The sequence below is a fragment of the Bos taurus genome, chromosome 1, assembly GCF_002263795.3.
Source record: "Bos taurus isolate L1 Dominette 01449 registration number 42190680 breed Hereford chromosome 1, ARS-UCD2.0, whole genome shotgun sequence".
NCBI classification, from domain to species: domain Eukaryota; kingdom Metazoa; phylum Chordata; class Mammalia; order Artiodactyla; family Bovidae; genus Bos; species Bos taurus.
This window is the reverse complement of record NC_037328.1, coordinates 94,082,820-94,110,339: the sequence shown is the minus strand read 5'-3', so window position 1 is coordinate 94,110,339 and position 27,520 is coordinate 94,082,820. Positions and strand designations below refer to the sequence as shown.

The following is a 27,520-nucleotide window of genomic DNA, read 5'->3' as shown; positions in this document are numbered from 1 at the left end:
TTACTGTGAAGTTCCTTTACATGACTGCTTTTTTGTGTTTTGTCCAAGAGTTTATGGCTGTTATCTTCAGGAAGGTCAATCTAATAAGATCTTTCACAGCCATTACCAGAAGCCAGTACTTCATATTTCTTAAAAATAGTAGTGTCAATCTGGAAAATAAATTTATTCAGGCCATTAATTCTTTACCCTTCCATCCACATGTTTAACGCAAATTGATCTTATAAGATGCACTAGAAACTCAGTTCTCAATTGATTTTTTTCTAGCTGCAGCTTGGATTGCTTCTCTCTTAATCTTTCTTTTTCTTTCTCCTTCCCTTCCTTTCTTCCCTCCCTCCCATCCTTCCTTCTTTTTCTTTCTGTCTTTATTTCTCTTATTCTCTCTGTCTCTTCTATGTTTGTTGAAGTTTTGGACAATTCTTGACATCAAGCATACTAACTTATTTTAACTAATGACACAGAATATCTAAACTTTGCACATTTTCAGTGAACTCCAGCTCAAGCAGTTTTTTCCTGAACTCATACTTAATACAGACTTGACCAACTTGTATTTGAAAGCCATATTCTCATACCTGTTCATTCCTTTTCTGTTCAGGAGGGTAGTGTCATGGTGGTAGTTACCTGAACTTACAATCAGAAGATGTAGTATCAAATTTAAACTTTTATGCCTTGGATCTAGTATCTCCATCTATGAAATAGGTATATTATGTGAAATGCCAGGGTGAATGAATCATAGGCTGAAATCAAGATTGCTGGGAGAAATATCAACAACTTCAGATATGCAAATAACTGATAATGGCAGAAAGTGAAGAGGAAGAAAAGAGCCTCTTGACGAGGGTGAAAGAGTAGAGTGGAAAAGCTTGCTTAAAACTCAGCATTCAGAAAACTAAGATCTGGTCCCACCACTTCATGGTAAATAGAAGGGGAAAAAGTGGAACCAGTGACGGATTTTATTTTCTCAGGCTCCAAAATCACTGTGGATGATGACTGCAGCCATGAAATTAAAAGATGCTTGCTCCTTGGAAGGAAAGCTATGACAAACCTAGGCAGTGTATTAAAAAGCAGAGACATCACTTTGCCAACAAAGGTCCATCTAGTCAAGGCTATGGTTTTTCCAGTGGTCATGTATGGATGTCAGAGCTGGACCATAAAGAAGGCTGAGTGCTGAAGAACTTATGCTTTCAAATTGTGGTGCTGGAAAAGACTCTTTAGAGTTCCGTGGACAGCAAGGAGATCAAACCAGTCAACCCTAAAGGAAATCAACCCTGAATATGCACTGGAAGGACTGATACTGAAGTTCTAATACTTTGGCCACCTGATGTGAAGAGCTGACTCATTGGAAAAGACCCTAATGCTGGGCAAGACTGAAGACAAAAGGAGAAGGGGGCAACAGAGGATGAGATGGATGGCATCACCGACTCAATGGACATGAATTTGAGTAAACTCTGAGAGATAGTGAAGGACAGGGAGGCCTAGCATGCTGCACTCCATGGGGTTACCGAGTCAGACATAACTTGGAGACTGAACAACACTCTTGAGTTGATTTAAGAATTAACTACACAGTGTATTATAAATGTGATTTTAGGTTTTTATAATTGCTTCTATAAATTTCAAGTTCTTTAGGGATCAAACCCTCTGGGGTGGAAGTGTGGAGTCTTAACCACTAGACTGCCAGGGAAATCCCATATAAATTCAAGTTTTTAAGTAATAACAACAAAAGAATTTTAGAACTTAAGAAAAAGAATATTACCTAGATACCCTATTTAAATAGTAAAACTCAGGGAAATGAGCAAATGTGAAATTTATGTCATGTGTAATAAAATACTATTGACTTTCAAAGAAGCAGATTATCTTTGGAAGTAGGGTATCTCTGCTTTAGGAACACATTTGGGGCTAATAATGCCCATTCTAAATATTATCTCAGAAAAATGGGGGCCTGTGTCCTTTTATTATGACTTTAATATATTTTAAGTAAGACATTTATTTTGAAAATATAACTTTCAAGAATATCTGAGCAAATTCCTATGCCTTTATATTCCCATACCTTTATATTTGATTGCTAGCTGAGATCATGATATTCTATAATCATGCCCCCTAAACTGCTACAATATTAACAAATCAAATTGATTGCAACCATTCATTCATTCATCCAATGATTACAGACCACAAAGAGTCAGGCATACATCTTGGTGCTTATCATACAGTAGTAAACAAACGGACTAAATACCTGATTTTGTGGTGCTGCTGTGCTTAGTTGCTCAGTCGTGTCTGACTCTGTGACCCCATGGACTGCAGCCCTCCAGGCTCCTCTGTCCATGGGGATTCTCCAGCAAAGAATACTGGAGTGGGTTGCTATGCCCTCCTCCAGGGGATCTTCCCAGTCCAGGGATTGAACCCAGGTCTCCTGCATTGCCAGCAGATTCTTTACTGTCTGAGCCACCAGGGAAGCCCAGTTTTGCGGTACTTACTTTCTGGTGCATGTGTGCTTAGTGGCTCAGTACTGTGCAACTCTTTGCAACCCCAGGGACTGTAGTCCGCCAGGGTCCTCCATCCATGGAATTTTCCAGGCAAGAATACTGGCATGGGTTTCCATTCCCTACTCCAGGGGATCTTCCTGAATCAGTGGTTGAACCTGTCTCTTGCTTCTCCTGCATTGGTAGGTGGATTCTTTACCACTGTGTCACCTGAGAAGCCCTACCTTTTAGTAAGGAAAAACAAATATAGTCAGGTTATAATATGTATTCTGAAGCAAATGTAGGAAGTTGAGAAGACAGGCTAAATGAAGAGGAAAATGCTCTTTTTACATAGTTGAGTTGGTGAAGATATCTTTTGAAAATGACACCTGAGCAAAGACCTCATATGAATGTGGGATAGAGTCATAGAGCCAATTAGGAGGAAGAGAGATGTTGGAAGAGGGGATAGTAAATGGAAAGGTCTTGGAGTAAGAGATTGTTTAGTATCCTATAAAAAAGCTAAGAGAGATGAAAGATTCAGAAATAATGGTAACACAAGAGAGACTGTGCAATTGCATTATGGGAGGTGGACATTAGTTATATTCAGAGTAAATAAGGGAAAATAATTTTTGATGGAATGGATCTTTCAGGTAGTATTTTTGAAGTGTTTAGTAGGTGGTGATGGTGATGGACAGCCCAAGAAAAGAAATCATTAGAATTTTCCTTGGAGACCAACAGATTTGATCTTTTGGGAGAAATGTAGAAATTAGGAAGAGAAGTAATGAGAGAAGCTGAATAAAGATGTATGGGATTGAGACTATGTTAGATACGGATTTCAGGATAAGGAGCTTGCATTTCACATGATAGGAGATACAGTTTTATTAAGCATTTTCAAGAACAGTTTGATTTGGTAAAGTGAAAGTGAAAGTTGCTCAGTCATATCCAACTCTTTGACCCCATGGAATATACAGTCCATGGAATTCTCCAGGCCAGAATACTGGAGTGGGTAGCCTTTCCCTTCTCCAGGGGATCCTCTGAACCCAGGGATGGAACCCAGGTCTCCCGCATTGCAGGTAGATTCTTTGCCAGCTGAACCACAAGGGAAGCCCAAGAATACTGGAGCGGGTAGCCTATCCCTTCTCCAGGGGATCTTCCTGACCCAGGAGTCGAACTGGGGTCTCCTACATCGCAGGCAGATTCTTTACTAACTGAGCTATAAGGGAAGCCTCTTGATTTGGTAAGGACTAGATGAAAAGATGAATTTGACCTTGCTGTACAGACTGTATGGAATGGAGAAGGGGTTTGTGGATGCACTAGGTTTAGAGACCAGGTGGATTGTGGCCAAATGGATACTAAACACTATCAGACTATGCTGGTAATTCTGTAAGTTGGGATCTGTCTTTTCTGTATTAATAGCATTGATCTTTTGTCCAGGTTATAATAATTGCCAGGAAGTTGAGCAGGTGGTCTGCCTTGCATTGCCACAGTTTGACAGATTATGAAAGTTTAGTTTTTATTTCTTTCAGAGCTGAAATATTAATTCTCATTGCCCCTATGAACTCTTCCTCAGTATATTATTTATATTTAACCTATTTTAACTAAAATACATATGTTTATGAGAAATGTTGTAGTAAAATTTCATCTAAGCATAACATTTTATTAATACTTTTTCTTCTGAAGCCCCTTGAAAGAAATAAAAAAAATGCTAATCTTCTGCTGTGAGTCTTTGGTATTTTCAAAGAATGGAGTAATAGTCTTGCTTTTTCTTTGCTTTAGGAGAACTTGTTGTTTAATTTTCTTTATATATATAATTACCGGGGGAAAAAAATCTTCCCACTTAATGACTTTCTAGACAGAAAGTAAACTGAGTCTACATACCACTGTATTGAAGTATCTGAAAATACAATATAATATTCACCCTCAAGCCCACATTCCTTTTCTGATATTTTCATTTTTGTTTCTGAGAAAGGAAATTTTACCATCACAACAATTAACTTGTATACACACATTTTCAAAGTCGGTTTCACTACTCCCCTGGTAATTATTTTCCCCCACTTCCACTCAATAGATTGTCTCTTCTGAACCTTTTTTTCCCCAGAAAATGCTAATCCTTTACATTTGTGTTATATTAACATCTTCTTGCACATCTATGGATCAACAGATAGGTTTGGGAAATTTTCACAAGGTTTTTATTTGTAATTGACTTTGCAGAGAGTTCCAGTATTTATTCCAAATAGTATGTAACATGGTACAAGTCCATGAAATTCAGTGTGGTTAATGTCACAACCTGGAGGATCACATGATCTGCAATGTAAACTGAATCCAATTTCTTATATTTTATTGATGCCTTCCTCACCTATTCATATGTTTAGTGTTTTATTTTCTGTCTCATCTATATTTAATATGCTCCCTTACACTAAAATTGGCTAATAGAAGACAGATACAGCCCCATAAAGAAAAGAGAAAAGAGGGAGGGCCTAGGAATTCACTAACCATTAATTATTTTCATGTTATGGGTACCATAAATGCAACCAAATTTCATGATCAGCTTTTAACACTAAGCCCAAATGTCACTACATATACTGAAGTTTGAATCTGTGGAGGAAGCATATCACAGAGACACTAAAAATAGAATGAACCCTGAAAAATTAGTTACTCATGTGTCATGAGCTTTACATGTATTATTTTGGATAATCCTCACAACATTCCTACAAAGTAGATACTATTATTATCTGTATTTTGCAGCAGTGGAATATGAGTTTAGAGAGATTATTGCACCAGGCAATAACATATTAAGTGTAGATCCAGGATTCAAACTAAGCAATCTGATCCCAGCTCTTAACTGCATATCCACAAATGAAGAGAAAAATAAAAAGCAAAATTTCTTGTTTTTTTAATTGCTTGTGGGATTCAGTGGTATGGTATGGGTTTATCTCCTCAGGGGGTTTGACTGAGAAAGTGGAGAAAAAATAGGCAAGAGAATTTGGTTCATTTGCTTGTATTTACAGACAGTGATAAATGCTGTTTGTATGACAATTCTATTGTGTTAAAATTCTTGAGTTTTTGCTAGATTAACATAAAAATGAGATAATAGTGCCCAGCTGATAAAGTATAGCTGTGAAAAGAATAATGAAAAAACACAATAGAACCTATTTAGAATTAATGTATACTATAAATACCAAATATTAAAAATGAAAAACGTTCGGTCATTACCTTTAGGATTCTGATATTAACTTCAACGGATGCATTTAGAATACGGTACCCATAGCCTTGGGAAAAAAGAAAGTATACAAAACTTTATATTCTTTAATTGGGTTGGCCAAAAGTTCACTGGGTTTTTTTCCCATAAGATGTTATGGACAATATATCAAATCATTCCTTATTTCTTTTTTAAAAAGAAAGAAATGAGGTTCTGTGGTTGTCATAATGATAACCTCTATCAGGTTACCTTAATTGTGTAATCCCATGAAAGATGAAAGTATTCAGTCAGTACTTTCATTGATTTTGGAATAGATACTTATTTCTCATCTTTTTAAGGAAATTCTAGAGAACTCTCCATAGTCCAGAGACCTTTCATAGGATTTAGATAAACTGGGCAGGGTAGATCTGTCACCAAGAATCAGATATATGTTTTACTTGAATGAAATTTCACTTTCCTGGGAGCAATATCAAAATCTACTATTTGTCAACACATCACCTAAATGTTACTTCAAAAGAAAAGGGCAGGGGGAGGGCGGGGAGGAAAAGTTGACAAGATACACTGAATTCTAAAACTATGTCAGGAAAAATGTGGTACTAAATTCCTTTTAAGCAGGAGGAATATGTCATATTTAAGACTTTCTATTTTCACTCGTGTGTGTGTGTGTGTTTAGTTGCTCAGTTGTGTTCGACTCTTCACAACCCTATGGATTGTAGCCCGCCAGGCTCCTCTGTCCTGGGGATTTTTCAGGCAAGAATATAGTTACTTTATAATGTTGTGTTAGCTTATTCTGTTCAGCAAAGTGAATCAACTACACATATACATAATGAAGTGAAGTTGTTCAGTCGTGTCCGACTCTTTGCGACCCCATGGACACCAGGCTCCTCCGTCTATGGGATTTTCTAGGCAAGAGAGTGGAGTGGGTTGCCATTTCCTTCTCCAGAGAACGTCCCGACCCAGGGATCGAACCCAGGTCTCCCACATTGTAGACAGATGCTTTACCGTCTAACCACCAGGGAAGGCTATACATATACATATACATATAGCCCCTCTTTTTTGAATTTCCTTCCCATTTAGGTCACCACAGAGCATTGAGTTCCCTATACTATACAGTAGGTTCTCATTAGTTACCTATTTTATAAACAGTATCAGTAGGTATATGTATCAATTCCAATTTCCCAATCCTTCCTACCCCTCCTCCCTTCTTCCCCCTTAGTATTCATGTTTGTTCTTTACATGTATCTCTATTTCTGCTTTGCAAATAAGATCATCTATATCATTTTTTCTAGATTCCACATATATACATTAATATATGATATTGGTTTTTCTTTCTGACTTACTTCACTCTGTAGGACAGTCTCTAGGTCTATCTGCGTAAATGATGCGTCCTTAGTTGCTTCAGTTCTGGACTCTTTGTCACCCTATCGACCATCCCCAGGCTCCTCTGTTAATGGGATTATAAAGACAAGAATACTGGGGTAGGTTGCCAAGCCCTCCTCCAGGGGATCCTCCCAACCCAGGGACTGAACCTGAGTCCCTTATGTCTCTTGCATAGGCAGGGAGGTTCCTCACAACTAGCACCACCTGGGAAGCCCTAGATCCATCCACATGTCTGCAAACGACCCAATTTTGTTCTTTTTTATGACTGAGTAATATGTCATATTTAAAGATTATTTTTCAAAATCAGATCACATATTCTGGTTATTTATTATTATTAATTAATGAGTAATACATTAGAGCAACTGCATTCTACATGTTGGTTAAAGTTCCTTTCTTTGACCTGAATTTTACAGATTACAGCATGCATGCAAATGAGAAATATGAAGCAAGCACTTAAACAAGCAAAAACACTTTTCAAGACTATATGTCACGGATCTCTCCTACGGATTTCCTACTTGTGAATTTCATTCTTATTAATATTATTACAAGTTGCAGTCAGTTAATTCAATGGTTCCCTTGGCAGGCCCCTGCCCCCCACCCAACTCACTTGCATCTAAAATTCACACAGAGAAGCTGCTAGGAGGTGTGTAGGTGTAAACAATGTGGTATAGTGAGTCACACCCGTCACAAAAGCCAACACTGATTAGCTATGATGAATTCTTAAAAATCACCAATCTAGGGGCAGAAGACGTGGGTGCAACCAGCAGGAAGAGGCCAGAGGCAGTGGCTTTGCATTTACACTACTCCCACAGACGAGACTACAACCAACACTTTAATTCGGAGCTTACTCTGCCTCTGGCTGGTGGAAACAGAAATCAGGGGCGAGTTCTGTGGCAAGGGATTTACCAAGGGGGAAGGGGAAAAAAAAAAAGAAAAAAACTGAAGCAGCACAGTAGAAGGCTGTTGCCTCCAACTCCTCACTCGCAGTCACCAAGACGAAAACGCCTGGAAGGGAAGCATAATGACGCCTAGAACCGAGAAAGTCATCGCATCTGAGGCCTCGCAGCTTGCCTGCCGCGCGGTTCACTCGCACGCTCTGGCGAGGGGTTTGGTGAACGTCACACGTGACGCCGGGGGCCCTTAACCCCTCCTGCCGCCGCGGGCGCTGCGGGTGCTGAGGGCGGAGGATGCTCGGTCGCTGCTGGAGGAGGGAGGGAGGAGGGCGGAACTTGTAAAAGGGAAGGACCACGACCCACATCACGTCTGCCACCGCTGGACCCATGCCCCTGAAGCCCACCCCCAAGGCGATTGTGGCTCCGGCCCGGGGGAGGGGGCTTGCAGGGAAGGGACTGCTTGTGCAATAAACGGGGCGCAGAGAGAGTGGCGGGGGAGGCAATCGTGGCTCTGCGGGGGCGGGACGGGGTCGGGAGGATGGGTCTAGCTTGATTCAGACTCCTGCACCCAGCAACGCCACAGAGAGGGGGAGAGAGGGAGAGGAGGTTGTGCTGTGTGTGTGCCCGCGTGGGTGCGCGCGGGTGTGTGTGTGTGTGCGCGTGTCTACAGGTAGCAGCGGCGGCGGCGGCGGGGACCGGAGCAGGGGACGCGTCTGCAGCCACCTCCTCGACTGTGATTTTCGGAGGCGACTGCTCACTTAGCTGACGGATCTGTACCCTCGGGAGATCTTCTCATCCTCTCCATTTCCACGCGTCTTAGTCGTCTTCCAGTTTCAAGTGTGTGCTTGGGGTATTTTATTTTTAATTTTTTTCCCCTTCTCCTTCTAAATCTTCCCGGGAATTCTGCATATTGAAGCAGGTGGCTCCTGGTACGAAATCTTTGGATACATTTGGCTTGCCAAGTTTTTTCTTTCCCCGTCCCCTCCCGCTTTCAGAGGCATCTGTGGTGCTTTTCTTTTTGGATTTATACGCAGAAAACGTATATATGTTTATATACCGACCGCATAATATATAAATACATAAACGCGTGCCCAAACGCTGGGTTTTCGTCTCTCTTAGCGACAAAGCGGAATGTTTTGGAGCGGATGGATAACGAGAACAGTATTAACATTCTTTTGAGCCTGTTTTTTCAAAAGGGGAGGGAGAGTGAAGAATTGTTTAACATTCGGCCATCGTTTGGCTGCACTCTAAGCATCACGAAGTATTTATGGTTGCAGATCAGGTGCAAACGGGGCTTAGAGAGAAAGGTAAGGGAGCTTCCTGCGTCCACCGAGCTCCGGCGTTTTTCGTAATCTCGGGGATTGCCGAGAACTTCCTACTCCTCGCCTCTCCCTCTTTTACCCCACCTCCACCCACCCTGCCCTGCTCTCTCCGCACGCTTAACCCTTTTTCAATTCCGTCGGGTTGGGGCGGGGGCGGGAGAAGAGGGTTGCTGGAGGTGTTAACGTCTGTTAGAGTTTAAATGCTTCTCTCTCCCTGCACCCCCCCCCCCCCCCGCCTCTCTCTCCCCCCTCTTCCTCCCTCCCTTCTCCCAGCCGAGTAACTGAGTTTCCCAATCCCCTTTTAGGAAGTCATTTAATCTTTTTGGAAAAGAATGCTACCTAGATAGCTGTTTTAAACGTTTCTTGGTGCCAACCCCTCACCTCTATCCTCTGACGAAAATAAAAGCAATAAAAAATGATGAACTTTAACGAACTGGGTGGTTTCTTTAGCAGTGGGGGTCGTGGAACCTCCCAAATTGTTATTTTCCTGTAACGAACAGCCAGTACCTCTAGACGACTCCGCCGCGGAGGCAGCTTCCATTTCTTTCTGTCAGTTCATTTACTTGGAGGGTCATTTACCAGAGTTGAGCAAGATGGAGCGGAGTCTAGTACAGGCAAAACTACACGACACTTAATTCCTTTTTAAATCCACCCTTCACAACACGATCAGTCCCTGTTTAACTCTGTTCAGTGGAAGCGTTTTCAGACTCGACCTTCTGGGGAGAGGTGGGAACTTGCCCTTATTTTCCCTTTCCTCCTTCCAGCCTCCTTCCTCCTCCGTGCACAGCTCGCGCCCTGGCACTTTGTAAATTGCCCCTTTTGCCCACACCTCCTGGTGGGTGTTCTCGGCTCTTCTCCGCTCCTGCCCGCTCCGTCCTCTCCTTACTGGCGTTTTCAAAGCAAATGCATCTCCTCTTTTCCTGGGCTCCCTCTTCCCCCGCCCCGCGCCGCCCCCCGCGCTCCCCACCTGCCCCGGCTCGCCGCGCCCCTCCTCCCCACCTCCCGCGGCGCCCTGACCCTTCCAAGCCCGAGTCCGGGTCTGCGGGCTGGGGGGCGTCGTGTCGGCGCGCCGACGACTCGGCGGCTACGCGGAGCGCGAGGGGCGGTTGTGACTACAGACCGCGGGGAAGGCGAGCCGGAGTCGGGCTAAGAAGCCGGGGGAGCCCGTCAGAGCCGGAGAGCCCCGAGAGAAGGCAGGAAGCGAGAGCGATGCGCGCACGTCGCCCGAGCTCCGGCGGACGAGTGCAGTCGCCTCCGACGCCTTAGAGCGGCGCCCCAGTCGCTGCAGCCTTTCACCCTAGAGCGGTGTCCAGGGACCAGAGACCGGGACCCGAAAAATCGGCAGAGAGGTACCGAAGCATTAGGGAAAAGATTACCAGAGAGCGGGGAGGGTTTCCTGGCGAAACGCGGAGGCTGAGCAGATGGAGGAACAATGCCTCCTCCGCGAGAAAACCCTCGCTTGAGGCCGGGGCGGAGCGCGGAGGAGCTGCCTCCAGCCTCGGGCTCTCCCTCCCGGGCCCTCCGGCTCGTTCTGGGGCCGGTGCAGCCTCGTAGTTTGACAGGGCTAGGAAAGTTGCTCTTCCCCACATTTCCTGCGAAGTGGTTTTCAGTTCTGCGTGGTTCCAGTCAAGATGTCACTCCTTAGATCCCCTGCGATGAGCAGCTAATAGATTATGCATTATGGGGCAGTCGAGTCCCCGGGCAGAACAGAGAGGGAGTCCAAACATTTCCAACCTTCTCCTTCGGCTCCTGACCGGCCAGCCCAATGCTTTGTGAGTAGAAATGAAAAGCCACCTACAATTATTTAGGTTGAGATTTTCTAGTGGGAATGATTTATTCCAGAAGAGGTTGTTAGGGTGTTATAGAGATGAGGAAAATTCTGTGTCTAATATTTGATTCATTTGTGATCATTCTGAATCATGAGTAGTTGCTCTCCACAAAGGTATTATACTATTTCTTTTTTCATTTCCAGGACCATAGTGATACATATAGGACTTAGGAGACATGAATTCGGATAACTAACCCCGTGTCTGTTACTCTGCCATTTTATAGATACTTCATATACTTTTTCCTTCTTTTCATACTGAAACTAGACTATTTTTGCTTAAATAAATAATCATGCCGTCCATGAAGATTCCAATCATAATATATTTCTCAAAAATTAATTGTGCTTAATTATAAATAGGATCGTAGATATAAAAATATCACTTGGAGAAAGTGGAGGTACATGTGTAAAAGATATAACATGCCTCAGCATTTCAATCAGCCTAACAGAACACCAGCTTTCAGAAATGAGCTCAGAAGCAAGGGCCATGCACCTACTTAAAATATTAAATGTTAAGTGCAAAAACATTAGGTTTACCGTGCCCTTGGCAGAGAATGAATATAAGTCTACCTGCTCTGCGGAGTGATTGAGTGATTCACAGAGCAAGTGGAAGTTAATCATTACTCAGGCCTTCCGATTACATGGTTTGATGAAAAGAAGTAACTGTTATCTGTAAGCCTGCTATTCTACAGTTAGTCTTTCCAATCCTCTTAACATAAGCAGAAATTGAGGGAGTCAGTCTTTCAGCCTACTGTAATAGACTTCCTGCAGTGTAGGTTTCAGAAAAGCCCTCTGAAGCAACTCTCCTTTCCATAGTCTCCCTCCTTCCAAAGTATTTTCTCTCAGTCTTTTACTCCCTTAGTGGGGCTTCATTTTGCGAAATTTTCCTTTATGTTTAGGTATAACGTATTTGCAATTACAAATGTCTGAATTGTTTTGAAACTGAAGATGGAATATACATTCACAGAGGTAGGCTGAGAACTCCATTTGCTACAGGTAGAGTATTTGAACGTTTGATGACTCTTTTCATGGTTGGCTGACTTCCCTGAGTCTGAAGTCTCTTCCAACCCTGAAATTCTTATATTTTATTCTATTTTTATTATTTCCACATGGTTATTCAGTGACAGGGTCTATATCATTCTTCACATTTCTTTAATTAATTACAATTTTTATAGGATAGTGAATAAGCTATAGCTAGAGAATACAGATATAAACACATGCCCCAATGTTATTGGCAACTTTCTGAGGGACAGTATTGATTAGTGGGTATAATTGATAAATACCTCTCTGGGTTTCCATGTGCTGAAACAAACCCTTCTAACATTCTTTAAAGCAAAGCATAATAATCATTTATTTCTAGAATTCTTTTTTAAAATTTTTATACAAAGGAATTTTATGAATTATCTAACAAATATTAATTTATAGTTTTTGAAAGCAAAACACAATTGGAATTAACAGTAACATTGGAAACTGCAACAGTTCAACAATACACTTTTGCCACAAAATACTTTTAAGTATTTTGAAGTGAAGTTTGGAATCTATCTTATTAGAACGTAAATAGAAAGTTATGATTCCTCAATTATATTTAATTATTTGTAAATGAAATCATCTGAGACCAGTTCACCTAAGTTACCTATTTTTCTAAAACACAGGTATGGTCTTACAGATCTTTTATCAGCCATGGCCAGTGGCTCTTTATATTTTGGATGCTAATATCCATAATTCTGAGGGCACTCAATTCTTTTCACAATTTACTCCCCAGTCTCCCTTTTTAGATTAAAATACCTTCCACCTGGAATTCCTCCCCAATTTGCTCTTCATTCCATTCACTTGACTCCTCCCTACCATTTTCCCCAATACTACTTGACATTTTAGGCTTCTGTGCTTTCCTTATACTAATCTTCTGTTATGGATTACTTTCTATTCTCCTCTACGCCCCCCTGCCAGATATATCCTAACTCTAGGATGGGAAAACATTTATTTCTTTAGAGTGTTCTTTTCTCTGTCACCCTGCTATCCTTACTCTGAGCTCCCACAACATGTTATCCATACTAGAAGTAGCCCACCTTTCACACTTGCTGATGGTTGGCTCCCTCACTGGAGAGTAAGTTCCCAGAGGTTAAAAAATATACCTAATTTATCATTTCATTCAGAATGCTTAGCTCCATGTCTGAATGTAAAGTAGACCATAAGTGAATGATAAATGTATTGCTTATAAATACATTTGGCTATGAGGCAACAGAAAATCTGGCTAATAATGGATTAAGTAAATAAGGATTTATTTATCTCTTCTAATGATAAAAGTCAGGAGAAGAGAGTTGATTAAGCATTTGAACAAGGAGTCAGGCTTCATCTTTCGTGTTGGTGGTTTCCTATGGTCCTAAGATCACTGCTGTACCCCAGGCATCATGTCTGCTTTCTAGGCCCAAAGCAGGAGTGGGTGGGGGAAGCTAACAGGGTTTTCTAGCTCAGGATTTCTCAACTTTGGCGCTGTTGTCATCTGGGGCTCATAAGTGTTTGTTGTGTGTGTGTGAGGTGTCTGGTACATTGTATTAGTAGGATGTTTAGCAGTATCCTTGGCCTCTACCCACTAGATGCCGGCAGCACACCCCACTCAGTCACCTACCCAGTTATGACAACCAGGACTTTCTCCACAAGTTGCCAAATGTCCCTTAGAGGTAAAATCATCCTGAGTTGAGAACTTGAGAATGATTGGAGTCTGGAGGAAGGAAATTCCTCATTTCCTACTTCCCCCTTTTCTTTGCACTGCAGTGGTGGTAAGGATCTGTTTGGTTTTTGGTTAATAAATGGCAGAGGGCTCTTGATGAGATTAAAAAAAGAAAAATGGGAGATGAAGGACCAAACAGGCCTTCTCTTTGAGCATTTTGTCTTTCTTGTCATGTGGACATTCTCCCCATAGATTTCCGTACCTACCAGAACTGTATCAAATGGCTACTTCCAGGTACCCAACACGTTGGGAAATGTGTCTTTCCTTTGGCATACCACTACCTTGGAGAAAGTCAGAATCTATGAAAAAAGAAGGGGAAACAGATTTGGGGCTGGAAACTTAAAAGTTTTTGCCACTGTGAAAGAATAAATGAATATGTAAAAGTTCACCTAAATACTTTAGAATTTAGAAAGGAGGAAAAGTAAAGAAAAAAAGTAAATAGTCACAGAAGAGAATAGATGTAATTTTTTCACATGCTAAATATTCATAAAATAACTATGATAAAACTGTGATTTTATTTTTCTTCTGGATGATAGTTTAATTGGAAAAATAATGAGCAGAATGGAGGCATCTTACTCTTCCTAACTTTGTTTTTTGGGGGTGTCAGAGAGCACCTTGTCTCCTTCAATCTGTTGAATAAAGCAGTAAAGTTTGATATTCATAATTATAAATTAGATAGCCATAATTATGTGAGAAATGTTGTCAAGGAAAATACGGATCTTTTGTTTTAATACTCCTTCCTAAGGCTTGTATAAAGACAGCACATCCCAGTGATGGCATTTGATTAATAACGTTTTCTTGTACATGTGTGTTAACATGGACTATGGTAACTTTAAATTAGGTTGCTTAATTATTTATCTCAGTGTAGGGTTTTGTTTTTTTTAAGTTCTATCGGATACAATAAGTATGGCTTCCCCGGTAGCTCAGCTGGTAAAGACTCCACCTGCAAAGAGGAGGCCTCAGTTCAATTCCTAGGGTGGGAAGATCCCTGGAGAAGGGATAGGCTACCCTCTCCAGTATTCTTGGGCTTCTTTGGTGGCTCAGTTGGTAAAGAATTCACCTGTAATATGGGAGACCTGGATTCTATCCCTGGGTTGGGAAGATTCCCTGGAGAAGGGAATGGCTATCCACTTCAGTATTCTGGCCTGGAGAATTCCATGGACTATACAGTCCATAGAGTTGCAAAGAGTCGGACATGACTGAGCAACTTTTATTTTTATTGGATACACTTATAGGGAAGAACTACACCTTACAAAGATGTATCAGTGTTGCTGTCATGACCCATGATCTTATCTGATTGATTACAATTTTTTTCCATGAATTTGTTGAATGCCAGGTTTTGCTTAGTTCTGTGTACAACATAGCAATATAAAATATGATGTTTATTATGAAACTTTTGCATGTAGGCAACAAAATACCCAATTAAAAGTCCAAACAGTAAAGACTTATCTCTCAGAACAAGAATTCTAGAGTATGCTGCTGCTGCTGCTAAGTTGCTTCAGTCGTGACCGACGCTGTGCGACCCCATAGATGGCAGCCCACCAGGCTCCTCTATCGCTGGGACTCTCCAGGCAAGAAGACTGGAGTGGGTTGTCATTTCCTTCTCCGATGCATGAAAGTGAAAAGTGAAAGTGAAGTCGCTCAGTCATGTCAGACTCTTAGTGACCCCATGGACTGTAGCCTACCAGGCTCCTCCGTCTATGGGATTTTCCAGGCAAGAGTACTGGAATTCTAGAGTATACTGGTCCATGATTGGCTACCTCTGGCAGCCCTTGAACTGTCAGTGCTCTGGGACAGTTTTGCTATATTCTCTTGGCTCACAATTTTCGAAACAAACAATATGGCTACCACAGAGCCAAACATCACCTCTTCATACAGTCTTACCCAAAGTAAAAAGAGAGGAAGTCTTCTCAGGGAAATCTCTCTTTTTATCAGAAAGGATTTTTTTTTTACCAGAAGCTATCAGCAGACTTCCTTTTATGTCTGATTGATTAAAACTATGACCCATCCAAAGAGATACATTGCATGACTGGTTTTGATCAACCATGGTCCTTTCCCAAGGCCTGGAGGAGAGGTCTGCTTTTCCCATGGACATGGCAGTGTTACACTTAAACAAATCCAGAGCTCTTGTTAACTGACAGGAAGGAAGCAATATTTGTAACCTAGGGCACCTAATATGGTGTGCCATAAATATCACACCCTCGCCTCCTTGAAGTTCTTATATTAATAATGTGGAATGTCTACACTGGAATTAAGTCCTTACACACACACACAAGAATTAAGCAGTACTTGGATCTGTGGATACAAAGTGTATACATGTCAGGCTTCATGCTTCTGATACAGAATGATTTGCTTTCATACTGTTCAGAGATTTTTTAAAATATTTTCTGAAGAATCAGAAAATGTAGGAATGGGCCTTATAGAGGAATTACAAACACCAAATAATACTACATTCCATGTATAAATCCCAAACCCTACATTTCAACTTATACCTGTATATCACATAACAGAAACCATAGTTAAACCAGAGCATGTTCTTCTTACATGATCTGTAAGTAGCATGTAAGATCTTATAATTTGTCATGTGTCTATCATATGATCTTATAATTGTAAATTAGAAATAATATGAGAAATGACTGAAACTTTTTGCCAGTTATTCTCATGCAGAAGGACTTGATATCAGTTATGCCCAAATTGGAATCACTCCCTGCTTTTGGTACCTGTTCACTTGGAGAGTCTAGAAGAGGGAACTAATTTTTAGCTCACATGCCAGTATCTTGTTGAACATGATGAGTCTTTAAAAAAAAAAAAAAAACATAGAAAGCCTTATTTTCATTTTTTTTTTTTGGGGGGGCTAACTCCATGGAATCTCAGAGCCAATTTTGTGTTCAGTTGAAACAGGGGTCCTGAATTGTCTCCCTTTATCCTGTTTCATTATTTGAATTCATTCTTGAACTTAAACTTTGATTCAATCAAGATTTGATTGTATTTGGGCTTTTTATCATCAGTTCAGTTCAGTTGCTCAGTTGTGTCCAACTCTTTGCAACCCCATGGACTGCAGCACACCAGGCCTCTCTGTCCATCACCAGCTCCCAGAGTTTACTCAAACTCATGTCCATTGAGTCAGTGATGCCATCCAACCATCTCATCCTGTGTGGTCCCCTTCTCCTCCCGCCTTCAATCTTTCCCAGCATCAGGGTGTTTTCAAGAGTCAGTTGTTTGCATCAGGTGGCCAAAGTATTGGAGTTTCAGCTTCAGTAGGATGGACTGGTTGTATCTCCTTGCAGATCTCCTTTTTATCATAAGCTGCTTCAAATTACTTTTGGAAGGAGAAAGTCTATGTATGTACATGTATAAATACATGTACAAGAGTGAATGGTGTCATACATCACTCAATAAGTGTCTTTTTCCTGAATGAATATATGTTCAGAAACTAGACAATATTGTGTGCAATAAACTCTGAATTATACTCCCATCAATATGTGCAGTAGGGTTTCAGGGAAAGAAGATGCTGGTGATGTCTGAGTCATTTTGACAGAGATGCATGTAGTAATTTGCAGACAGGTGGAAAAGTAAGGCAGGGTAGATGGAAGGTGGATAGCTGAAGTCATTTTGCTAAAGTATTTTGCTTTTTGACCAATATAAAGGGTCAATGAAGCTTTAACACCAAAGCCACACGGTAAAAGAGCTGTGAACTAAGAAGGAATGGATCTGATTTCTCTTTGTTTCAAAGCAAATTTTGTGATGGACATTGACAATCCTCTCCGTTACCTCCGGCATTTTAGAATGTGTTCAGAGTCATATCTTTGCGTCGTCAGTGCTCTATTTTCAGGCTCCAGGTCTGAAGCAGTTTGCCCCACAGCGACCACCTCTGACCTGGGCTCCTCGCCTCCAGGGAAACTGATTTTTGAATTAAACTTAAAATGATAATTAGCAGCTCCATCTGTGTTTGGGGTCAGAAACAGATGCTTCTACTTTTTGTTTTAAGAAGGCATATTTGAAAGTGAAAACAGTGATATTGAGTTTTGAATACAGTAGTTCACATTTTAGTGGGCACATTTGTATCAAATAAAGATCATAAGAGGAATGGGTATTCCAGGTATTTATCTGACCACCTTTCCACTGGACGTGGCAGTGTCTCATACTTCACCATACTCCACTGTGACATAATTATGGTTCACAGTATTGGCCCCAAGGTACTGCAAGTTCTTGAAGCTTCTCTTAGGGGATAAAATGCTTAGTTACATTTAATAGTTTACAAATATTTCATTTAAACAAAGGAACCACTGATTACAGAACACATCATTATTTTACATATGCTCTAGAAAGAAGAAGCACCCCAATTAAATCGTTATACAGTATTTTTCTATCACTTAGAACATTATACTTTAATAAAGAGCAATTTAGACTTAAATGGATGTAGATTTTACTAATATATTAATTTTGTGTATGTGTGAAAAGTATATTAATTAACACATTGGTTTAAGAATTCAAAAATTTTTGTTCTTTTCAGCTTCTCATTCTTTTGAAGAATTTTTTTGACTGAGTCATATCCATACCCATGTTCTTGCTGACAGCAGTCTGTGTGTGTGTTACTGATGCACCCTTTCTTAAGAGTACTTCATGATGGTCTTCAGGATTTCATTCCAAGCAGCTGATAGCTTCTGAAAGGTTTGATGCTGGTGTTATGTTGATCTTGCTAGAATGTGACAGTGGAAGATTTTCAGACAATAACCAGCTCTCATATTTCTTCTTTCAGTTGTCCTGAAATGTCAGGAATGATGGTAGTCTGGTCATGGCAAGGGGAATGCAACCAATTTTTGCATACAAAGTCAATGGCCTCTGCTGCTGCTTGGCTGTACCAAATTATAAAATGCGTCCTGATTCTAGAGATGTTAAAGGTTAAAAAAACAGTGTGTCAGAGTCAATGAAATATGACAACTTTAATGATATATGCATCCTCACTTTTAAACAACCTAATGGAATAATGATAATTAAGCAAACTGATTAATTTCTAAGCTTTTGGATAAGAGAGACTACCATGTAATTCTTAGTGAGCATGATTAGAATCTGATTTAACCCTTTTTATTCTCTTCTTACCCTCCCAGTTTGCAGTATAGAAAATGTAGCTAGTCTCAAATGGATAATGGTATGATAAAAAAGCATAAGACTAGGAATCAAGAGACCTGTGTTTATGGAACAGACTCTTCTAATAACTATGTGTGTCACTTCCTGTAATTCACTTCCTCTCTCTGGGCCTTGGTTTCAGTGTTTACCATATATTATCAAATTGAAATTAAATGTATCTTTTGGCCCTGAGAACTGTTTTGTGTAAAGATAATCAGTAATAAAGAATGTTCACAATATTATATATATATGTATATTTACACTGGTGTTATATAAATATATAGTAATAGAAATATATTACTCTAAAGTGGTAAACTTAAGATATATAATATATGTTATATAGCTTTAAGATTTTACAGCTTTTTTGGGAGGTTTACACGTGCATATCTTATTTAGAACAACTGTGAGCTCTGCAGAAAGTTCAAAAGAACAGAGTTAGTATTGAGGAAACTTCTCCTCAAACATTCTGAAATGGAAAGATTACTGAATAAATCAAAGCCAAATAAAGGGTGTAAAAGTGGGAAGAGGCAAGGAGGTAATGCATTTTCTATCAAGAACAAAGAAAACTTCCACAAGAAATTAACTATCACTATATACAAATGTTCTGCTTAAAAAGACAGTCATCAGTAAAAAGCAGGAGGAAATTGGCAGGTAAAAATGAAGTTTCTTTTTTATTTTTTGTTTTATTGTTACTCAGCCACATACTACTGATTTTAAAAGATATGAATAAAAGGAAAAGAAGTTTCAGCTTAGATCAGTCAGATGCTACTATTTGTGGATATATCTTGACAGTTCTTACTGTGCAATTCCATAGACAACAGTGTTTCTTCTCTGTATTGTATTTGAAAATTGCCACTGCTCTTAAGTGGTCAGAAAGCTGGGTACTTACTTTCTGATGAATAACAAGCTCTCCAAAGGTGTCCCGCTCTCTTTTCTCTCATTGTAGCTGTAGTCATCACAAAGAAAACACAATATTGCCTTTTACCCACCTATTTTGCCATAAAAGTGAGTTGATTTATACAGTATGAAGAAACCCTTTCCTAGTTTTTTCAACTAGATATTCTTGAAACTTTTTTTTTTTTAAAAGTATGGATTATATAAGATAGAGATTCAGTATTGTTGCAAGTAAATTTTTATTGAATGATTAAATTGTTTTAATCCTAATTTAATGTAGATCCATTTGTCCACAAGAAAAATATTCGAGATACGAGTATTTAAGATGGAGAATATTATTAATAGTAGAGTCTTAGACTGTAAAATAGGATGTTGAGATTATATTTGCATTGCAATCACTTTTTTATGGTTAAAAGGGAAAAATCAGTTTTTGACCCCAGATGATCTGTAATGCATATTGTAAAAGAGAGTAATTTATTTTTAAAGCTTTCAGTAAATATTCAGTGGTATTTCCAGCTGAGAAACTGACTGGGCCATACTGGTTTTTTTAGTCAGTTTTAGGGCATCTTTCTTAAATTGCAGGTGGCAAAGCTGAGGTTGAGATAAATGACTTGCTCAATACATACAATGATAGAACTTGCTTATGTACATGCATTCATAAATCAATCTTTATGTAATATCTTCTTGCATCAGTTTTATATACAGGACAGTAATACATATACCAGCATCATATATGACATATCTGTGATTATAGAGTTATTAGTTTAGAAATATAGGCAATAAGTGCCAGAAGATATAAAGAAAAGAGTTTTATTTTTAGGAAGATTTTGTGAAGAAAGTATTACTTGACGGAGATTGGGATATGAATAAATGGGTAAGAGGAAGCAAAGCATTGCTTAAAAAAAAAACAATGAAAATTAAGAATAGGACATGTGACAGAAGCAACTGGTCATTCTAGAGTTTTTCTAAGGGAAAAGCAAAAAACCCCACACCAACCCACATTGAGAAATGTTATTGTAGAAAAGAAAGAAGTGTCCTCATTGAGAAAATTCATCTCATTCTGACCTGTGTTCAGTAGTTTGGCTTAGGACCTCTGCAGATCAGAAATATCAATAATATATTTATCCTGAGATAAACAGGTTTTTGGAAAAACTAGTCCATATTGCTTATATAAGAAGAAACTCATTTCTGCCAGAAAATAAATTATATTATTTGAAATGGAAAATACAACTTTCTGAATGTGTGTTTATGCATGTAAGTGATTGATACCAAATCAACTTGAGATCATTTGATTGTTTGTCATCAAATTCTTATAAGGAGATTCTTATCATAGCCTGCCTAGATAGTGTTTTCTGACCTGGGTTCCCTCTCCCCAGGAAGCACTGGAAACATTCTGTCTCTCCAAACATACCTTCTTTTCCCAAGCTTCCTTTCAATATAATGCTCCAGTCAGTCCTTTCAGATCTGCTGATTATAGCACACTTATTGAAATGTCCTATTTGCTTCAGAGAGAGAGGGTCTAATTGGTGCTAATCTGCCTTTTAATACCCAGCAATCATCCTCATCACCACTTAAAAAATTGTACCATTTCTAAGATCTAAGAGGTGCAATTTCAAGTGAGATATATTCCTTAGTTTCTACTAAATTGCACATGAAATCAACATGTCCCTCCTGACTTTCCTGGAATCCACTCCCTGTAAAAACAGCAGCTCATTTTGGGAATCAGTGGGTAGAATAACCAGCACCCAGGGAACAAGGAAGGAATCAGTCAGAAGAGCATGAGCATGTTTTCTATAGAACTCCATAAACAAGGTCATAATTTCTCATGAATCGGTGCATTACGACTCTGCCTGTCAGAAGTACACTGGGAATAGCCTTGGTATTCAGCTTAGAATGTCATTCCCTCACTGGTGTTCTCTTAAACTCTAAAGGAGTATGAGGCTTCACAGAACCACCTCTCCTCCTGGGGCCCTGTCTGTACCATGCAAACCCATAAAGAACAAGAGAGTGAGGCCTGGAAAATCAGTTTAAATTAGGACCATTGCCAGTGAGATGAAGCTTCTGTTCATGCCAGGTGCTTACCAGAAGAATCCTTTAGGGCTCTAGAGAGAGGCCAAGAGGCAATCCCTGGAAAGGATGGGAGATTGAGGAGCTGAGGCATGGGAAAGGGACTGAAAAATGAACAATACTTAGGAAAAGGAACTTATTCTGTCCCACTCTTTAGCCTCACTCATGGACATAGGAGCCTGGTAGGCTACAGTTCATGGGGTCGCAAAGAGTCAGACACGACTGAGCAATTGAGCATGCATAAGCGCTTTAGCCTCAGAGGTGATCCTGTTGCTAAGCAATACAAAATGCATGATTCTGTGTATTCTTCACTCTTTCATTGATTTAGTTTATGTATCTGTCCAAGTACATGTGAGAGTTGGACTATAAAGAAATCTGAGTGCCGAAGAATTGATGCTTTTGGACTACGATGTTGGAGAAGACTCTTGAGAGTCCCTTGGATTGCAAGGCGATGCAACCAGTCCATCCTAAAGGAAATCACTCCTGAATATTCATTGGAAGGACTGATGTTGAAGCTGAAACTCCAGTACTTTGGCCACCTGATGCGAAGAGCTGAATCATTTGAAAAGACCCTGATGCTGGAAATGATTGAAGGCAGGAGCCGAATGAAACGACAGAGGATGAGATGGTTGGATGGCATCACAGACTCAATGGACATGAGTTTGAGTAAACTCCTGGAGTTGGTGATGGACAGGGAGGCCTGGCGTGCTGCAGCCCATGGAGTCGCAAACAGTTGGACATGACTCAGCGACTGAACTGAACTGATCTGTCCAAAAGGGTTGATATTGTCAACTACATATGGCTTTTGTAGAATTACATGAAATAATGTAATATAGCTTAAAATATGTCTAGAAGTGTTACTACCATGATAACACTCTGCAAATATGTAAAAACACAGTCTCTGCTTGCTCAGTAATAGCCATTTAGTACACATTTTTTCCAAATAGGAAAAGGAATACATCAAGGCTATATATTGTCACCCTGCTTATTTAACTTATATGCATCATGAGAAATGCTGGGCTGGAAGAATCACAAGCTGGAATCCAGATTGCCAGGAGAAATATCAATAACCTCAGATATGCAGATGACACCACCCTTATGGCAGAAAGTGAAGAGGAACTCAAAAGCCTCTTGATGAAAGTGAAAGAGGAGAGTGAAAAAGTTGGCTTAAAGTTCAACATTCAGAAAACTAAGATCATGGCATCTGGTCCCATCACTTCATGGCAAATAGATGGGAAAACAGTGGAAACAGTGTCAGACTTTATTTTTTGGGGCTCCAAAATCACGGCAGATGGTGATTGCAGCCATGAAATTAAAAGACGCATACTCCTTGGAAGGAGGGTTATGACCAACCTAGAGAGCATATTCAAAAGCAGAGACATTACTTTGCCAACAAAGGTCCATCTAGTCAAGGCAATGGTTTTTCCAGTGGTCATGTATGGATGTGACAGTTGGACTGTGAAGAAGGCTGAGCACTGAAGAATTGATGCTTTTGAATTGTGGTGCTGGAGAAGACTCTTGAGAGTCTCTTGGACTGCAAGGAGATCCAACCAGTCCATTCTAAAGGAGATCAGCTCTGGATGTTCTTTGGAAGGAATGATGCTAAAGCTGAAACTCCAATACTTTGGCCACCTCATGCGAAGAGTTGACTCATTGGAAAAGACTCTGATGCTGGGAGGGATTGGGGGCAGGAGGAAAAAGAGACAACAGAGGATGAGATGGCTGGATGGCATCACCGACTTGATGGACGTGAGTTTGAGTGAACTCCGGGAGATGGTGATGGACAGGGAGGCCTGGTGTGCTGCGATTCATGGGGTCGCAAAGAGTCAGACACGACTGAGAGACTGAACTGACTGACTGACTGACACATTTTTTATATAACAGGTCAGACGCAGTGCTCAGCATAGTGGAGAAGGCAAAGGTAAGTCAGATTCTGTCTCAAGACATTAAGGGGATCTTTCTTTGTGCCTCCTGAGCCTTTGAAATTAGACTATAGAGTGTTCTACATCATTGTTTTGGCTAATGCAAGGAAGATAAAGCTGTTTTTATTTTCCAAGCACATGGAAGGAAGGGAAAAGCATTTAGAAATGGTGAAATTGGCAGCTTCAAAAAAATTCAAGGACTCTATCAGCATTAGAATGTGAAAACATTTGAGTCATACGCTTGCTAGGGAGTGAGTGTTTAATAGGCGCCTTTGTAAAATCTCCAAACTAAGCTGTATCATTTTCTATACATGCTTAAATCTCTTAATTACAAAGCAACTTTAATTATACATAAAGTATGCCTCTTCAATCATGTTTTAATCACACATGAAAAAAATGAAACTTATCCCAAAGTTATTTTCTGCATTTCAATTCTGATTTTTAAACTCTGGCATATTCTGTACCAAAAAAATTGCATTAAGCTAATGTTTATGCTTGCACATAATCCCACACTTTCAAGGCAACACTTAAAATATTCAGAAGAGCTTCACAAGAGGGAGTAGTTTAATTCTGTTGTTGACTCAGAGCCATTGTTCTTCACAGTTACAGCTCCGCTGGCATAGGCTACATATGGTCACTTGTTTCTCAGTGTACAGAGTGATAATGCATTAACATTCTGGCTGATGGTGGAAGCTATGCTGTGCTTTAGAGAAGTATATCAAGGAGGATGTACTGCCTCTTGGAAAGAAAGGAGGACAAGATCAACACTGGAGAGCCTGCAGATTGCAGAGGGGCTTTGACTAATCACCGTGGCTTTGCAATGCGGAGACTGACCTAGGAGCCTAGACTTCAAACCTTGGCTGTCTGTGGGTAGAACTTATTTTGAAAGAGCAGTCATTGGAGACAACTGTGGACCGCAGCCATGAAAGGAGATTTTGCCAGCTTCTTCCCCACTGCCATTCAGAGAGGCTGTTCTAGAGCCCTCAGTTGCCTCTTGCAAGACTATTTATGACCCCATGTTTGCTCTAATTACTACTATGTAGGTCACAAGTCAAAGTGGAGTCCAGGGCTGGAGACTTCATGGCTGCATGGAGGTCCATTACAAGTACTTAAATAGTTTCTTGGGGCATTAGCATTTTCAGCAACAACAGCAAGGATGGGGGACTCTGGCCAGGGTTCAGTGAACATGACTTTTCTTTTACCTTTTGTAGTTCTCTTTGGTATATATGAAGTAAAGGAAAAAAGGCCAAGGAAGAAATTGTGTCTCTTCCCATATCATAAAAGATGTCAACCTTTATCTAATTGTATTCCAGGTGGGATTGTGTCCCAAGAAACCTTTCAAGTGATGCAGGCCCTCAGGGCTTCTCCTTACCTTTTCCAGCAACTACTCTGGTTTCCATCCATGGCTGTGAATGAAAAGAAACAAAACAAAACTAATACTATTAGCAGCACCAGAGGGAGCCACTTGCACAGTTTAGTCTGAAGCATCAGCAAAGCTGACACTAAGGCTTGATATGCAGAAATATTAAGATTTTATTGTTTTTTTCTAAAAAGAATAGCAGAAAAGTTGGTGATATGTAAAATCTGTTAGCAGCAATTCCAAATTATGGGACTAGTAGCAACCACTTCATTTCTCCCACTTGAAATATTTGCCAATGGTAATTGCCTGGCTGCTGTCCAGAAAGTAAATCATATTTCAAAATGTTAAATAATATTTGGAGCAAGAGGTATTCTCTCTGATCCTGCCATTGTCCCTTTGCAGAAAACTTTCAGCAAGTTTGTATGTTTGAAATTTATGCCAGTATACTGTTTTTGTAATGTAAATGATGCTACCAAAAATAAAAATGAAGAATAAAATTCTACATGCATATTACAGTGCTCAAACACATACTCTCTATCTCACACACACACACACACACACACACACTCATAAACATGCAAACAGACACACACAAACATATGCACACACATGTTTGCACTAGTGAATTTGTTGTAAAACAATAGAACCAGGGTTGCTTTAAGGACATCCAGTAAGCTTGTCTTTGAGTCCCATAGTGGGAAAGAGAAAAATCTTTACACCAAAAAGAAAATAGAAGGCACGTAACTTCATTAGCACACTGACCTTTTTTTATGAAGAAACAGTCAAATGCATACAGTTCTGAGGATAGTCTCTTAAATACCATGCTGACAAAATATTTCAGGAAAATGTATTGATTCCAACTGTCTCATCTTGGAGGGGAGGTTTCTAGGTCTTCTGCTGTTTTATCTTTGCCAGTTCTAATCCAAATTATAAAGACATTGGAAAGGGGAAATTGCTTTAGTTCTTTGAACAAAAAAGGCTTTATGCTTAACAGTCCCCGGCACCCCCTAGCCTTGTCCCCATCAGGTAAATCTCATTACACAGAATCACAAGAAAAAATGATTCTATAAAGTAAGATGATCTCTATTGGCTCAAGTAATGGCACTTTCTTGACCTGATTACAATAAAGTCTGCAGTCTATAATGCTGACAATGAATGCTTTCTTAGGGTCCTTTCCAGGTAATAGCCATCTTCTTCAAGACAGTACTTGATTATTTGTGGTTTGTGCTACAGATGGAAAGGAGAAAATGAGAGTGAAGATTAGTTGCACTTGACTCTCTGGCAGTGCTTATTCTTCTTTGTTTACAACCACCTTTCATTCTCTTCCTGCATTGCCATCCCAGCCAAACTACTCCGTTGAGGAAGTACTCATATTTAATCAGTGAGGGAAGTGGCTGAGGGATGGGGGCAGTTAATGTGATCTGATCTAATATCCTTCTGCCTGTGGGACTTTAGTCATGCAGAGTTGCCTCCAAGTCAGAGAAACAGGTATTGCTTACTTTTTGGGTGTTTTTTCTTCCTGTCTGTCTATCAGTGCATCCCTGTCTATTTTATATTTCATTTTTAAAATAATACCTCCAAGTCCTGAAAGGAGGACCATACTCAGGAAAGGATCCACAGGAATTTTGCCATCTGTCAGGGGTCTGTCTGGTGTCCAGTAGCATGTCCTCATGGAGCCTTGGCCCCCAGATGTCTAGAGAAGTTGTGTCAAGTGAGAAGACCTGAATCTGAACATATCAGGTGACCTACCCACCCCATGGGCAAGAAGGGAGAAAGAGACCTCTTCTCCCGGGAAAGAGGATGGGGGGAAGCAGCAGTGGTGGTAGGGTGGAAGGCCGTCATCAAAGGCAGAGGGTTGGTATGAGATTGGACAGAGAAGGTGCCTCAAACTACCTCAGTGGTGTCTCCATTCTTAGGTTTCATGGGGATGTTTGACATATCAGAACAGGAAGCCCAGAGCAGGGGGTATGTAGGACCTGAAATGGTCTTTCTCACACCTTGTTGTCCCTGAGCTATGTCTTACAGCAGCATCTAGCTGTACCACTGGCTTAAGAGAATGAGAGAGGAATGCCTGAACATTGATTTGCATATGAGGAAGCAGGCACTTATTATATAGTACTTGTCTTATTCTATTTGGGCTGCTGTAACAAAGATGCCATGGACTGGGTGGCTTAACAAACAAAAATTTTTTCTCATACTTCCTGGAGGCTGGGGAACCCCAAATCATGGCAGCAACAGATTTAGTGTTTGGTGAGGACTAACTTCCTGGTTCATAGACAGCTGTCTTCTAGGGTCCTTCTTATAAGGGCACTAATCTCATTTGTGAGGACTCCACCCTCATGATCATGTTCGA

At 40.3% G+C, this 27,520-nt stretch overlaps 1 protein-coding gene across 4 annotated transcripts in view; it reads left to right on the top strand.

Annotated features, from left to right (window-relative positions):
- Positions 1 to 7,748: 7,748 nt before the first annotated feature.
- NLGN1 (neuroligin 1) overlaps positions 7,749 to 27,520 on the top strand; it is a 957,229-nt gene continuing 937,457 nt past the window's right edge. Inside the window, exon 1 of one of the 4 annotated variants that reach the window (XM_024989875.2) lies at positions 7,749 to 9,229. The gene's annotated coding sequence lies outside the window, so the exon portion shown is untranslated. Of the gene's footprint in view, positions 9,230 to 10,139; positions 10,594 to 27,520 lie in introns of those variants that run through there. The other 3 variants (XM_024989880.2, XM_024989874.2, NM_001205973.2) reach the window with 3 other exon arrangements.